Source organism: Lissotriton vulgaris, chromosome 4_1 (genome assembly GCF_964263255.1).
Source record: "Lissotriton vulgaris chromosome 4_1, aLisVul1.2, whole genome shotgun sequence".
NCBI lineage: Eukaryota > Metazoa > Chordata > Amphibia > Caudata > Salamandridae > Lissotriton > Lissotriton vulgaris.
The window spans coordinates 1,230,127,046-1,230,143,142 of NC_141691.1; the positions used below are offsets into that span (position 1 = coordinate 1,230,127,046).

The window sequence follows — 16,097 nt, forward strand, 5'->3', positions numbered from 1 at the left end:
CCCGCAGAAGCTGGAACAAGATCACAGCAGACCAGCTCGCCACCTCCCTGAGCCAGCACCCTCCTGCCAGCTCAGCGAACCCCAGCCAGGCCGCCGACAACCTCACGAAGTGGATCAGCAACTGCGTGGACGAACTCGCCCCACTGAGGACCCCGCCCAGCAGACCCGGCAGCAAGAAAGCCCCATGGTTCACCGACAAACTCAAGAGCTCCAAGAAGAACTGTCGAGCCCTCGAGAAAGTCTGGAGAAGGGAACCGACACCGGACAACAGGACCTCCTTCAAACTTGCCACCCGGAAACACCACCAGCTGATCCGCGCCGCCAAGAAAACAGCATGCAAGGACCGGTTGGACAACAACGCACACAACTGCAAGGAACTCTTCAACATCGTCAAAGAGCTTTCCAACCCCAGCGCAGGAAACAACGACATCACCCCATCGCAAGACCTCTGCAACTCCCTGGCTTCATACTTCCACAACAAGATCGCGGACATACACAACAGCTTCAACAACCAACCAACGCACACCATGACCGAACAACCACCCCCCACCACCACCCTCCACGCCTGGACCCCGATCAGCACCGAAGACACCATCCGCACGATGAACTCCATCCACTCCGGATCACCGACCGACCCCTGCCCTCACCACGTCTTCAACAAGGCCGACGCTGTCATCGCACCCCACCTGCGAGACATCATCAACACATCCTTCGACACCACCATCTTCCCCGAGAGCTGGAAACACGCCGAACTCAGCGCTCTACTCAAGAAACCAACAGCGGACCCCACCGACCTCAAGAATTACCGCCCCATCTCGCTCCTCCCGTTTCCAGCCAAAGTCATCGAGAAGACCGTCAACAAGCAGATGGCCGCTTTCCTCGAGACGAACGGATCCCTCGACCCCTCACAGTCCGGCTTCCGAGCCAACCACAGCACCGAAACCGCCCTCATCGCCGCCACCGATGACATCCGAGCCCTGATGGACAACGGAGAAACAGCGGCCCTCATCCTCCTAGACCTCTCCGCGGCATTCGACACGGTCTGCCACCGCACCCTAGTACGGCGCCTCAGCAACGTCGGAATCCAGGACAAGGCGCTGGAATGGATCATCTCCTTCCTCGACGGGAGAACACAGAGAGTCCGCCTACCACCGTACAAGTCAGAGGCCACCAAAGTCATCTGCGGCGTCCCCCAAGGATCATCTCTGAGCCCCACCCTCTTCAACGTCTACATGAGCCCCCTCGCGGCCATCGTACGCAAACACAACCTCAGCATAATCTCCTACGCCGACGACACCCAGCTGATCCTCTCCCTGACCAACGACCCCGCCGCCGCCAGAGCCAACCTGCACGAAGGGATGAAAGAGGTAGCCGAGTGGATGACGACCAGCCGCCTGAAACTGAACTCGGACAAGACGGAGGTCCTCATCCTGGGCTCCTCTCCCTCCGCCTGGGACGACTCCTGGTGGCCTCCCACCCTGGGCACCGCACCCAAACCGACAGACCATGCACGCAACCTGGGCTTCATCCTGGACTCCTCCCTCTCCATGACCAGGCATGTCAACAACGTCTCCTCGGCATGCTTCAACATCCTACGCATGCTACGGAAGATCTTCTGGTGGATCCCCACCGAGACCAGGAAGACCGTCACCCAAGCCCTCGTCACCAGCCGACTGGACTACGGCAACGCCCTCTACGCCGGTACCACCGCCAAGCTCCAGAAGAGACTCCAGCGGATCCAGAACGCCTCAGCCAGACTCCTCCTCGACATCCCACGAACCAGCCACATCTCCGGACATCTGAGAGACCTTCACTGGCTCCCCGTCAACAAAAGAATCACCTTCCGCCTCCTCACCCACGCACACAAAGCCCTACACGACCAAGGCCCGAGCTACCTCAACAGCCGAGTCAACTTCTACGCTCCCAAACGCCACCTCCGATCAGCCAACCACGCCCTCGCCGCCGTCCCCCGCATCCGAAGAGCGACTACAGGAGGAAGGTCCTTCTCCTACCTGGCCGCCAAGACCTGGAACTCCCTCCCGACCGACCTGCGCCTGACCCAAGACCACCTCTCCTTCAGGAAGAAGCTGAAGACCTGGCTGTTCGAGCAGTAGCGGCTCCCCCCCCCCAGTGCCTTGAGACACTACGGGTATGTAGCGCGCTTTATAAGTGTCACTGATTGATTGTGGCATCAACCCACACACCCAACAATTAGTAGTGTTAACCACCAACTGATGCTGATGAAGGAGCTGAATAAAGGAATTGTTGCGGAATTCTGCACGTCTAGCCTGCTCGTGTTCGGGTAAGATATGAAAAGAATGAGGAGAAGCAGTGGAGGTGAGTTTAGGGTCAGGGTTAGGAGTAGGTATGGCAGAAGGTAAGAAGTAAGACATCGTGTAATACACCCCACCCGCCAATAATGCAGAAACAGTCAAAAACAATACGGATAGTTGGAACATAAAACATTTGGTACGACTAAGTTGTTGCAACTTGAACCTTTTCGCCTGAGCTCCTTCCAAGTCCATCAGCTTCGAAAATGCCATCCCCTACGACCGTCCGCAACGTTTCTTGACGCACTTTGTTCTGTGTAGCAGTAGTCAATCCCTAGGAGTTCCTAGGAACCGACAGTCTTTAACCTAGTGTCAAGACCTACTAACCAGAAGGAAGTACACGCGCGGCCCTACGGCCTTTATTCACAATTATGTGTATGCAAAAGTGTCTCTCAGCTGTGGAAGCAAAAATACGAGGAACGAAACTCAATGTACATATACAAAAATAATTACAGTGATACGAGTGTTCAAACTGATCGTGGAAAACGGGATAATGCAATTGTCAAGGGACAGAACAGGATCTTTTATTAGTCTTTAGTGCTGGATCGCAAAAAGTATCGGGTTTTCCCAGGACGTGTCTGTTCGTCAAACAAAGGATCCGTTTAAGAGACAGCGTTCTGTTGATCAGTTGAATGTTCTGGTCTTGAGTCTTTCGATGACAAATGTTCAACAGTGTCTTTCTGCTGCACTGAGGATTCTCCGACAGGTTGTGCGTCGCTGAAAGGTACAAACGCCGGCAATCCTTCGGTTTCAGTTGATGCAATGCCTCTCCTCACCCACGAGTCTGCTGGCAACGGAATAGGGACTTTTTTGGTATGGGTGGCATGCACCCAGTTTTTCCGACCCTCTAGACGAACTGCAGTTCTCGTGGCAAGGAGGACCTGGTAGGGTCCAGTGAATCTTGGCTCCAAGTTTTTCTTGCGCGAAAAATTCCGCGTCACCACCCAGTCTCCGGGCTGGAGCTGGTGTCCTGGACCCTCCGTCTGCGTCGGCAATGCTTCGTAAACCTGTTGGTGAATTAACCTCAGTTTAGCAGTCAAGTCATGAAGATAATCGATCAACATTGGATACTCAAGATCACAGAACACACCCGGCCTAGGGACCCCCCAAACATTGGCAGGACGACCGAACACTATTTCATAGGGACTGAGCCCTACTCGGGAGTGTACAGTTGTCCTTGTTGACAATAATGCTAAGGGTAAAGCGTCAGGCCACGAGAGACCAGTCGTAGCCTGAATCTTCGCTAGCTTTAGTTTAAGGGTGCCATTGTACCCTTCAACCAAACCAGCTGACTGGGGATGATTGGCGCTATGGAATTTCTGATTAATTCCAAGGCCCTTACACACACTCTTCATCACACTCCCCACAAACTCACTTCCGTTATCGGACCACACAACTCTAGGCATTCCGTACCGAGGAAAGTATTCCTTCAGTAGGATTTTCGCAGTTGACAAAGCAGTGTTGTCCTTAAGAGGGTAGGCTTCGATCCATCGGGAGAACGCGCAAACCACAACTAAAACGTATTTCAGGTTATTGCATCTCTCCATATGGATGAAGTCTAATTGGATCACCTCAAAGGGACATGAAGGGGGAGCAAAACTACCAGGAGGAGTTGGGGTTCCCTTACCAGGATTGTACAACATACATACCATACAGTTCTTAACCAATCGTTCAGCACATTTCGTGATACCATCATTCTTCCACACAGGAGACAACAACTTGCAAATACCTTTTGCGCTAATATGTGCTAACCCATGTGCCATTGTCACAACAGCCAGCACATATGCATCAGGCAACATCCATCTTTTCTGATCCGATAAGTCAATCCAACAACCATTCGCATCCAACTTTCCCGTACTTTCCTTCCACTTCGTCTTTTCAGTCTCGGTGGCCTCATTCTGAATTGCTTTCACACTCTCGATAGTGTCCTCACACATGCTCGATTCTGTAGGCCACCTAACCGAACTCGTCACATACATTCGAGTACTAAGGTTCCGGGCAGTCTCCTTAGCAGTCTCATCCGCAAACGCATTACCACGACCAACATCATCCGTCACCTTACGATGCGCACTACATTTGACAATCGCCACTTGCTTAGGCAACGTAAGTGCATCCAAAAGATCATTCACAAGCTGGCCATGCTGAATCTTCGTACCATGCGATGTCAGAAAACCTCTCTCTCTCCACAATCGTCCAAAACTATGTGCAACGCCAAAGGCATATTGGCTGTCGGTAAACACATTCACGCGTTTCCCTTTCGCTAACACACACGCTCTGGTGAGAGCGATCAGTTCTGCAGCTTGGGCAGAATTCTGATTTAATCTTGCCGTCTCAACAACAGTATTCAACGTTACAACAGCATATGCAGTAGTCACATCGCCATTCGGTAGTTTAAAACATGAACCATCCACATACAGCGTTCCATCTGGGTCCTCCAAAGGAGTGTTTTTAAGGTCCACTCGACCTTTTGTTTCCTCTTCTGTCTTCAAATAACAGTCGTGTTGTGTTATTTCATCTGACTCTGAGCTAATTGGTAACAAAGTCGCCGGATTCAGGACATTACAACGTTTTATCTGAATGTGGCTTGCCAGCAGCGTCAGCTCGTACCCAGACAATCTCGCACTCGTCAAGTGCTGGGTTTTCGTACGATTTAAAAGAGTGTCGACTGCATGCGGAACCATCACCGTAAGCATATTATCCATGACCAGTCCTGCTGATTGTCGGATGGACACCGCAGCTGCCGCTGTTGCTCTCAAGCAACTCGGCAATGCTCTAGCTACCGGGTCCAAGGTCGATGAAAAATACGCACATGGACGTTGCTTACCACCAAAAGGTTGCGTTAAGACACTCAAAGTACAACCTTCCCTCTCGTGAACATATAATGTAAACGGCTTGCTATAGTCAGGAGTACCTAACACAGGAGCCGAACACAATGAGTCACGTAATTCAGAAAAACTTTTCTGACATTCTTCCATCCAGGGTAAAGGAGTCGAAACATCCTTGCACGTAAGAGCTACCAATGGTTTCGCTAGCAATGAAAAATTTGGAATCCATTGCCTGCAGTACGACGTGATACCTAGAAAGGCACGCACATCTCTTTGGGTTGTTGGCAGAGCCATTCGTGCAATTGCTGCAATTCTCTCTGGGGTCAACCGCCTTCCCTCCTTTGACAATAAGTGAACTAAATAGGTTACTTCTTGACAACAATATTGGAGTTTAGAAGGTGACACCTTATGATTTAACTCACAGAGATGTTGCAGCAACGACACCGTAGCAATTTTGCAAATGTCCTGAGTATCTGCGGCTACCAATAAGTCGTCGACGTATTGGATTAAGGCCGCACCAGCCGGCAACCTAAACGCATCCAGTTGACCCTTCAAGGCTTGACTGTAAATAGATGGACTTTCACAGTAGCCCTGAGGAGCGCGTTTAAACCGGAAGCTGCGTCCACCAAGAGAGAAACCGAAAAGGTCTCTGCTCTCTTCTGCAATAGGAATGCTGAAGAACGCATTTTTCAAATCAATCACCGAAAACCACGATGCAGAAGCTGGAATCAGAGTCAGTAGCGCCGTGATGTCAGGCACAACGGGGAACTGAGGAATCACAATTTTATTTACCTCCCGTAAATCGATAACAAAACGATAAACAGGTGGTTTCGAAGGATCGGTACGTTTCAGAATGGGCAGTACAGGGCTGTTGCACACGTTTCCCCGTGTTTCCTCAATAACATCTTTCTCGATCAAATCATGGATGATCGCTAACAATGCTCGTTCGCCATCAAGAGAGATACGATACTGGGGAATACGTGGCAACCGCACATTAGATTTTAACTGAACAACATAAGGAGAGATGTCGAGCAGGCCCACATCGTTGGGACCTGTTGCCCACAAAGATGCAGGAAGAGAACTCAATTCCGGTGGAAGCTTATCGAGAGACAATTACACAGGAGAGACAACCTTCTCTCCCAACGTAAGCTTTACACCCGCAGGGGAACAATACAGAGTTGCATACAAGCGTTTAAGCAAATCCAGACCCAAAAGATTTTCACCACAACCAGTAGTCAAAATCAACGGAGCTTCTAGCTCACGAGGCCCAATTGTAAGGGGCAAAGGGCGCGAAACTGGATTGCTAACGGGGGCGCCAGAGAATCCAACGGAAACATTTGTTAAGCCAGACAAAGGTGCGCCAGGGAGTTTCGAATGCTTTATGGAACTTTTCGCTGCACCAGTGTCCAACAGAAAAGGCTCAACGACGCCCGATGTAGCAACTGCGACGTAAGGCCCTCTCTGATCAACCGGAACTGATACCACTCCCTCCCCTTGTCCATGGCTGTCCTAGTAATTACTGTCGTCAGTTCCCTGATCGACGTAATAATCGTCTACATTGTACTGCGCAGATCGTCCTTGCGACGATCCACGTTGATCAAAACAATTATCGGAATTTGATGAGTTATCTGAACGGTCATTCTGAGCACCACGACCTCTACCACGTGGTGCCTGCTGCGAACCACCACGACCTCCTCTAGATGAATTACCACTGTTACGATCGTTTAAAACAGGACAATTGAATTTGATATGACCCTCCTGTCTACAATAGGCACATTGATTGTACCCTAACGAGGATCTTTGGGAAGAGGAGTCATTATGAGATTGTGATCGGTTCAATTGTGGCTGCGATCTATTTTGTTGCGAAGCATTCTGATTCGAACGCGGAGGATAGGCCTGCTGTAACAGCACTTTAGTTTTGAGTTCTTTCGTCTTTTTATCAGCACGGACGTTCTCTTCTTTCTCTCTATTCTCATAATACTGTGCCGTAGCCAATATTTGAGCTGAGGTAGAAACGGCCCACGCACTTTCTGAATTCTTTAATTTACTGCTCAAATCGGGCAATAAGTTCGAAACAAATTTGTCCACAAACAACCGTTGACCACCCTCAGTACTCATATCCTGGCCACTATGGTCGATGAATGCCTTTTCGAACCTCGTAAAGAAGTCGGAGACACTCTCGTCCTTCTTCTGTCTACAAGCCGATAATTTATCCCAATTCACTCTCATAGCTGGCATAAGAGTTTTCATTAAGGTAATTATTCTTTGAGGGAGATCAGTAATGAGTTGTTCAGGCTTAGCCCCACCAACTTGTCGCGTATCGGCCGCAAGAAGAGCAGCCCAATCGCCACCTAATTCATTGGGATGATTCTCCTGACGAATCTTAGCCCATACCGGTTGCGGTACAACATTACCAAAGAGCATGTCAATATCAGCTAGATTCATTACCGTAGCATCTACGAGCTGCGATAATTCTTTGTAATACCCTGCAGGATTTTTGCGAGGGTCAGGCAAAGATTGCTTCACCTGTAAAACTTCTGATCGTTTCCATGGGAGATGTATCCATACTCTCTGGAAATGTGGCAAGATCGGAAGTTGAGCATTAGCGTCGCCTGGCATCCACACTGGTGGAACTTCTCGCATAGGAAATTGACCAGACTCATCTGGCTGTCTTTCAACATCTTCAACAAACAAAGCTTGAGGTATAGAAGTGGGACGAAAAGATAGCAACCGTTCAACAGCACGTCGAACATTGGTATCCACTATCAGTCCATTCGAGAACTGAAGCTGTAGGTCAGACAAAGCAGTCAGCACCTCGTCAGGTGCGTCGGCCGATATCTGATTGCGAAGGACCTTACACATTTCCTCGAACACAAATCTCTGGGTTGGTATATTGAACTGACAAAATGTGTCGAGTACAATACGAGGTGGATTTCTAAGGGGATGCGTCATCCAACCCATCGCCATATTATATAGCGAAGCGCGTTCCCTGTTACCAGGAAGCTGACTACGTCCCTGAGGACCATCTGAACCAGCGGACCCAAGAACAGGTCCGAGCGAATGAAAAAAACTAGCCGCAAGAGGAGAATTACGACTACGAGTAGAGGGAGAAGTATAGGACACAGGACTAACGAGTGAAGGAGTAGAGACAGAAGCAACAGCAGGAGTTAACAGAGCAGGAGCAGTAGCGGGAGCAGGAGTATGTGGAAGCGGAGGAGCAGTAGGGATAGCAACAGGGAAAGGAGCAGGAACAGTCGGAAGAACGGGTGCAGGTTGAGGAACAGACGGAGGAATAGGTGGAAGAATAGGTACAGGAGGAACCACAGGAGCTGTGGTACCCTGTACATACGGAGGTGGCGACTTCATAAGATAGGACATTAAAGGATCCTCAACTGCGTCTTCCTTCTTTTCCGACTCCGTAGGCAAAGTAGGATAGCATTTATCTATAGTCATGCGCTGCAATCTATCAAACACTTCCTTTTCCTTAACCTCCTTATCATGCTGAAATTGCTCTGCTTTCTTTACAATGGTAGCAACACCATCTCTCTGATTACGTTTAGTCTGTCTGATTTCTTTCTGTCGGGCTTCTTTACGCCACAACCGGAAGGCATCAAACATGGCCGGCCTTGACTTTTTCTCAAACAATTTAGCCTCTAGGTTATCTAAGATCGGGGTCTCAAAGCTACCATGAGGTGGCCAACTAAGGACACCGTCCTTCTTTGTATAGCGAATCCAATAATCATTAAAAGTAATCGGGCCTAGCCCATGTTTACTGTACAGTTCATAAGTCGGAGTTCCAACCGGAGGTATCGGACACGGGTCCTCCAGTCGGGAATCCGCACCACAACGTCTGAAACAACTAAACAAAGTACTGCGACTAGGCATCTTGCACACTAGCCGAGTTTCACAAACTTCAAGGGTTACGGGATTTACCAAGTCCCAGCAAAAAGCAAAAACCCTCGGTTTTTGGCGGCTGCAGTCGTCAAACAACACAACAAAGTACCAAGAACTACAAATGCAATGGAACCATGCAACCACTAAGTAACCACAACCAAGAACTCTGGGAGCGACCAGCAAATACTTAACTCAAAGATCGATGGCGTCACCAGGAAGGCCCGTCAGTCGTCTCGCTCTACCAAGGTCTACGCCAGGCGCCAAAACAGGTCTACAGTCAGGGCAGCAGTCCGTCGCAGCAGTCAGGAGGCGGGAATCTTCGCGGGAAAAGTCTTCGGGCCACTTGTTTCGACAACAGGATCGATGAAGCGGAGTGCACTTTCCCTCGGAGATTTCACACGAAGTTCCTCACGATCGTCGGGCTTGGACCGGTACCACTGATGCAGCCCCACGCTGGGCGCCAACTGAAGGACTGGGTTCTTTAAGACCCAGCGGTGCCAGGGGACAACACCTGAAACCTTCGTGGGTAACCTGCTCCGGCGTACAAATGACAGAGACACGGGACACTTCCTTCGGCGTCAAAGACTCGGTTTTTGGCGGCTGCAGTCGTCAAACAACACAACAAAGTACCAAGAACTACAAATGCAATGGAACCATGCAACCACTAAGTAACCACAACCAAGAACTCTGGGAGCGACCAGCAAATACTTAACTCAAAGATCGATGGCGTCACCAGGAAGGCCCGTCAGTCGTCTCGCTCTACCAAGGTCTACGCCAGGCGCCAAAACAGGTCTACAGTCAGGGCAGCAGTCCGTCGCAGCAGTCAGGAGGCGGGAATCTTCGCGGGAAAAGTCTTCGGGCCACTTGTTTCGACAACAGGATCGATGAAGCGGAGTGCACTTTCCCTCGGAGATTTCACACGAAGTTCCTCACGATCGTCGGGCTTGGACCGGTACCACTGATGCAGCCCCACGCTGGGCGCCAACTGAAGGACTGGGTTCTTTAAGACCCAGCGGTGCCAGGGGACAACACCTGAAACCTTCGTGGGTAACCTGCTCCGGCGTACAAATGACAGAGACACGGGACACTTCCTTCGGCGTCAAAGATTCAAGTTTATTTGCTGCAGGGAAACACAGAGATCACGGAAGTACAACGAGTGTAGTTCAGGGAGACTGCTTCAAATTGGTTCTGTGGATTGCTCCTTTTATACACAATTCTCCCATAGGTTTGCATAGCAGACAAAGGTTTACAACCCGGTTCCCACAATTATCCCCGAGAGGGGTCGCTTTGGTCACTTTGATACTCATGAGGTCCGGAACATAAGTGCGGAAACATTTGGCGGTTCCCAACTGTAAAAACCCATCTTCCCACCATTAGTACATTCCAATCAGCAATGAAACAGATCGAAGAAGGACCAAGAACAGGTGTGGAGGAAGATGGAAACAGTGGGGAGATTCGAAAGGGTGTAAAAGGGGAGGTATCAGGAAACACGAGCTACAGGCATTAAAGGGACGTGCCTAATGAGATGCACGACTGAGACAATAAACCGGCACGGCGAGATGAGGCTCGAGCGGGGCCATCTGCCTTACAGTATCATCCCCCTCATCATAAAGACACTTACAAAGGACACGTGTCTTCCGCAAATATCTTGGGAGTCCCAGGGTCGCGAAGCGGACAACGTCCGTTCGCTGGCTACTTGAGGGCAAGAGACAAAATGGATGCCGTATCTAAGATGGAACCCGTGGGTACAGATGAAAAACCCACGTAGCAAACGAACGGTTTAAGTTAGCACAGCGAAACTGCGCACACTTACTAAACTCGTCATTTGCGGTTCGTAGATACCAGACTCGACCATATTCGTGCGAGTCGAAAAACATCACTTACAATTGTCACGGAACCTCATTGCTCTCTAAGGCAGCCTTCCCCACATTTGTATATTGGAGTGTCACTGCAGAAAAGAGAGTAAACCACACTGACTCTCCCTGTCTGTGTACACCAACAATATAAGGCCCATCCCAGGTCAGTACCCAACCCTGCAGTGTCCCTTCTGCACCAGGCTACCTGTGCACAGTTCCTAGGCTGCGCATTACAGGAATCTCCGATTTGAAGCCTGCACACGTGTGTGCACACATGTTCATGTGTACCCAGCCAAGTACTCCTTACCCTCAAAAAGCAAAAAATCCAGGTGGATTAGATGGGCAAACCCATCTCTCACAGGGTATTCATGATTATGAGGTTAAAGGAACTTTCTCCATAATTGTAAGTATAATATCACCTGCTTCGTCAATAAAAGTATATCATATGAATGAGAGGTATACATTTTTTTTTAATTTTTAGATTCATTTTGTTTAACTCGATTAGAAGACACATCCCAGTGATGTAAACTCTTAAGATAAAAAATTGTGCCCACATTTTCTATACCTGTTATTGCTTTCAAAGTATTTGGTCTGCTTTGAGGGAATGTTTGGTGTTTGAGCTGGATGTAGTAATTCCTTTAAAGAATAAACAGTGAAAACATTGAAGTTAGAAGCTATGAGGAAGAGGACAAAATGTCATTCCTTTTATTTCAGTATAATGTTTTAAAGTCTGTTAGTCGAATGTGAATTTACCTTGAAAAAATTGAAGAAAAGAGGCGTTTAGCAAATTAGGAACCATTGGTTCAATTAAATGCAGCGGCCGGGAGAGTAGGCAACAGAGATGGGGACTGAAGACTGTCTCAAAGCACATTGGTTTTGGCTATCATTTTATACATTGCATGAAGCGTCATAAAGTAATTTGTACATTCATTGGGAGACGGAAATCTGGGCCTAGTTAGAAGCGTAGGTGGGTCTCGACCTTGCGTGGACACAATGTGCGATTCATGGGTACTTGTACAGATATTCGACATGGGGAGGGCATGATCACTGCGTGTAGTGTGTATGCGGTGTCCTGATTGGCTGGCTGTTTAGCAATTTTGTTGGTGTGCAAAGGTGCAATAACACATTACTTTTGGAACATTGCAGGTCTTGGTACAATGTCTGGAGGGTTTGTCTGCAGCTTTCTGGCATCCCGAGATGTCTTTTCTTGGCACAGTGTAAAGAGTCTGTTTCTAAAAAATGTCCATGTTCTTTTTTGGCTTGAATCCTTGGACCTCATTGGGATTTTGGAGGTTGCTACTGAAGAGGTAGAGGCCACAGTAAAATTGGTGCACTTATGGCTTGATTGTAGACTTGTTGGATAAGAGCTGTGGGTTTTATGTTAGCATTTAGAAAAACATACATTATTATTTGGTCTTGGAAATTCCTGTGCCTGTTTGTTTGGGGCATTTCTCTGCATCCATTTTGTGCAATCTTTGGTGAGGTACTGTATGGGCGGCCGCAGTTTGGGCATCATGTTAGGAATTAGTGAGTTTTTGGTCATGGAAGTGCAAGTGGGTCTTGACCTTGCGTAGGCACAATGTGGGCCAAGTGGGTGTGTGTCGAGATGTCCGGCATGGGGACCACATGATCACTGAGTGTAGTGTGCATGCTGTGTTTTGATTGGCTAAGTGTAAACAACTTAGTGTGGCACCTGGCTTTATGGTGTTTTAGGAACATGCACTCCGACCAAACATATTTTATTGGCACCAATCTCTTAAGACCTTTGTGGTGTTGCTGCCTATCTGTGGGATTGATCCGGGTATTGATGTTTGTGCTTTTGTCCAAGGGTTACATGTCACCCCACCTATGATCTGTCAATCTGTTGCTTCAGGCCTTGGTAGCAGAGCCTGCCTGACCACATATTTCTGACTCCTGGGGGTCATATCAGATGGATTTGAGGCAAGTTTGTTGTTATACTCACATATATCATGGCATACATCAATATCGTATTTTTCAATAATAAACAAGTCTTACTTATTGTGGTTACATGAAAGACTTAAGTTGTCATGGTTATTTTATTTCAGCTGAATTAAGCATTTAGATGTCATTCAGATTGACGAGCAGGTTCATAGTATGTGAACGAGTGCATGGCAGAAAAGAATGGATAAGTGAGTAGGTGAATGAATGAATAAGTGGGTCATAGAGTGAGCGTAGAGGCAAATGAATTGCTGTGTGATCACATAATATTGAAGTTCCCCCATCTTGCTGCTGCCCAGAATGTTTGTGGGGAAATACGGCCTTCAAACCTAACCTTCATCCAATTTGAAAACCACAGAGTGTTCAATTAACCAGAACACAGAGTGTTCTGTGTTCTTTTTAGGATCTGGCTGCATTACACAAATGTTAAGAATGTACTCTTTATTGGCATATCAGCCACAGACGGCGATCACATGTTTTTCACGAGGGTGAGTGCTCTCATAGTTTTTGAGGGATGTTACTCCAGTGTAGCTAATCTTGGAGCCATGTATAGTGAGCCATACTCTCACTACATTCCAAGCTCACAAACAATACCAAGAACATAAATAACATAGCCCGGTATAAACCCTAAGCCACACCATCCAACCAGTTCCTCTTTTGTCGTTTCATGAATACCTACCGATTGGATCTCTCTGTAATTACCCGATTAAGCCTAGCCACTGACTGTCTCTTTATACACACCACGTATGCCTGATCAAGCACCACACAACCCAGTAAACTGAAAACTTTCATTAGTTTCAAAACCTTGATATATTACGTAGTGTAATAACTGCAGTGATGTGATTTGAATGATGATTAATAGCGGTAATAAATATTCTTGATACTAGCCATGTGTGTATATAGATGAACAAATGTGAATTACCATTATACTATCCAGATATCTCGCGGCATCACTTAAGTCACATGGGAATACCGCCTTTTCAGACACAGTAACACTCTTTTCACAATACCACACCACTTTCTTTACGGCCAGTGTATAGACTTATTTTGTTTTCACAAATTCCTTTTTCAGAGGGATAAATGCACTAAAGAGAAATAAAGGATATTAATACATGTCACTATAGATTCACTCAACCACACGCACACTTTATAGCTCACCAATTCACTCAACCATTGAACATGAGTCACAATTACACAGAGTCACCTAAGGCATGCCCACTTTTTCACTTTGGCATACACAACAAGTCACTAGATCATTGTTTATAAAACAAGAACCTTTTGCAAATGCACTTTTTATGTTTTGTGTTCAGCCCTGAAGATTCGCAGTGTGTTCCCTGCGATGAAACACGTGTTGGCATAACTAAAGGAACAATAAACAGACACTTGACACCAAGAACAGAACGTCTTTTTTGAACTTTTATACCCCGACTTGGATGTTTGATTCTCTTAAAGTCACTCCGAAAGTGTGGATGTACACAAACTAATTATCTCTTTAAACACTAACATTACAAAAATGTTCTAATTTTGTATAGTGCAGGGGCATTGCTGTTCTATTGTTATTTGTGTGGATCTCCTTGGTCCAACCTTGAGCGGTTTTGTGAGATTACCGCTCGCCCTATTGCCTGTACCAGCTACTTCACAGTACTTTCCACTTTGCGGACATACAGGTTGTGCGCCTAATCACTCTGGTAAACGTAAAAATCTCCTTGCTGTATACTACAGACGGCGATCAATACTACAAAGGCCGCTTAGCGGTTTTTTATTTATCGCTGGAATTTATCATCCAGTTAGCGCGCTATTAACAATGCGTTTCTACAGGGAGATAAAATTCCAGCGATAGCGGCGTTGTAGGAGGGAATATCGCCGAAATCCAGCAAACAGTCAACAGGAATGGCGAAATCTTTGTTGATAGGCAAAGGTGCACTCAGCCTGACGATCCACCTGCCATTGGATAATGCAGACTGGTCAGGTTTTCAGCAGACCTTAGTTTCTGGCGAAACCCACGGTTAGCGCAGATTTTAAAATCGCTAACCGTGTTGTGGGCGGCCTTGTATATATGGCGATATGCACATAGCGATAATTTACATGGTATTTTGTGAGGGGTACGCCCAGTGACGTCCACTTTGCATCTCATTAGAGATGCAGAGCGAGGCGTTTGGAAAACGGCTGCTATCATGCGCTAATGCATGTTAGCACCACTTGTAAATAGGGCGGAAATATTATCTCAGTTTTTTTGGCTTTTAAAAGTAAAAAAAACAGAGATTAGGCCCTTGATAATATGCCCCTATGCATAGCAGCTCTTTGCATGCTGGACTCGAGCTAACATTCGCCTTCAGACACCATCACAACACCATTACTTGGCATTTAAAGAATACTGCAGAATCCACTACCCTTTGCCTGATAATATAGGACCCTCGCTTAACAGGAACCCAACAATTACTGTGTCCCCTCTTAGAAATGTATATCCTGCTTCTCCCCCTTCTGTTCCCAATGCATTGACCCTGACACTGAGAATTTGGCATTCTATTTCTGACACTGACTTTCCACCATCAATTGTGGTTCTCCTGGTAGTTCAGAGATTGCTGAGTCCCATTTGTTTTGCCTCATGTTTTGAATCAGTTACTGGTAGAGTACCTCCTACTGATTTGTAGGCTACTGTTAGAGTTCCTGCTGTGACTCTGTCCAGCCTTCTACACCGTATTGCCCTGCCTGGGTTCATCTCAAGACTGCAATAAGATACTTCCTGACACTGACCTCACCTATAGCTATGCCCTCTCCTCTCTATTTACATGTGGTTATAGGCTGTGCTGAGCTCCCTAAAAGAACATTACCTAAAAAAACCTGATGCACCCCAAAATAGATCTGACTATAACTTTACCGTTACTTGTTGCTCTGAGCTTTCTGCTCACGAGGTACTTGCTGTGAGAAATTCCAGTACCTACGTGGTACCTGCTGTGTATGTGTGTGCACATGACATGCATGTGATGTGCAAGTGCATCCATCATCTGGTGAAAGAATACATTCCTGGTGCCTCTGCTCCAACATCTCCTAGGGAGTAAGAGAAGTCTGCTCCTCCCATGAACCTCATGCTCCATATTTGTGGCAGGGCTTTTTATGTGCTATAAATATACGTTGTACTAAGGATACGCTTGATTGTAAACGTGGCTGAATGTCTACATTTAATATTAAAGAATTTGTGTAACTGGTACAGGATCAAGAAAGCAGGCATATAT

At 47.3% G+C, this 16,097-nt stretch overlaps 1 protein-coding gene across 1 annotated transcript in view; it reads left to right on the forward strand.

The window, feature by feature from the left end:
• Positions 1-16,097, forward strand: part of NETO1 (neuropilin and tolloid like 1) — a 149,411-nt gene that overhangs the window by 109,767 nt on the left and 23,547 nt on the right. The gene's annotated exons all lie outside the window — the stretch shown is intronic.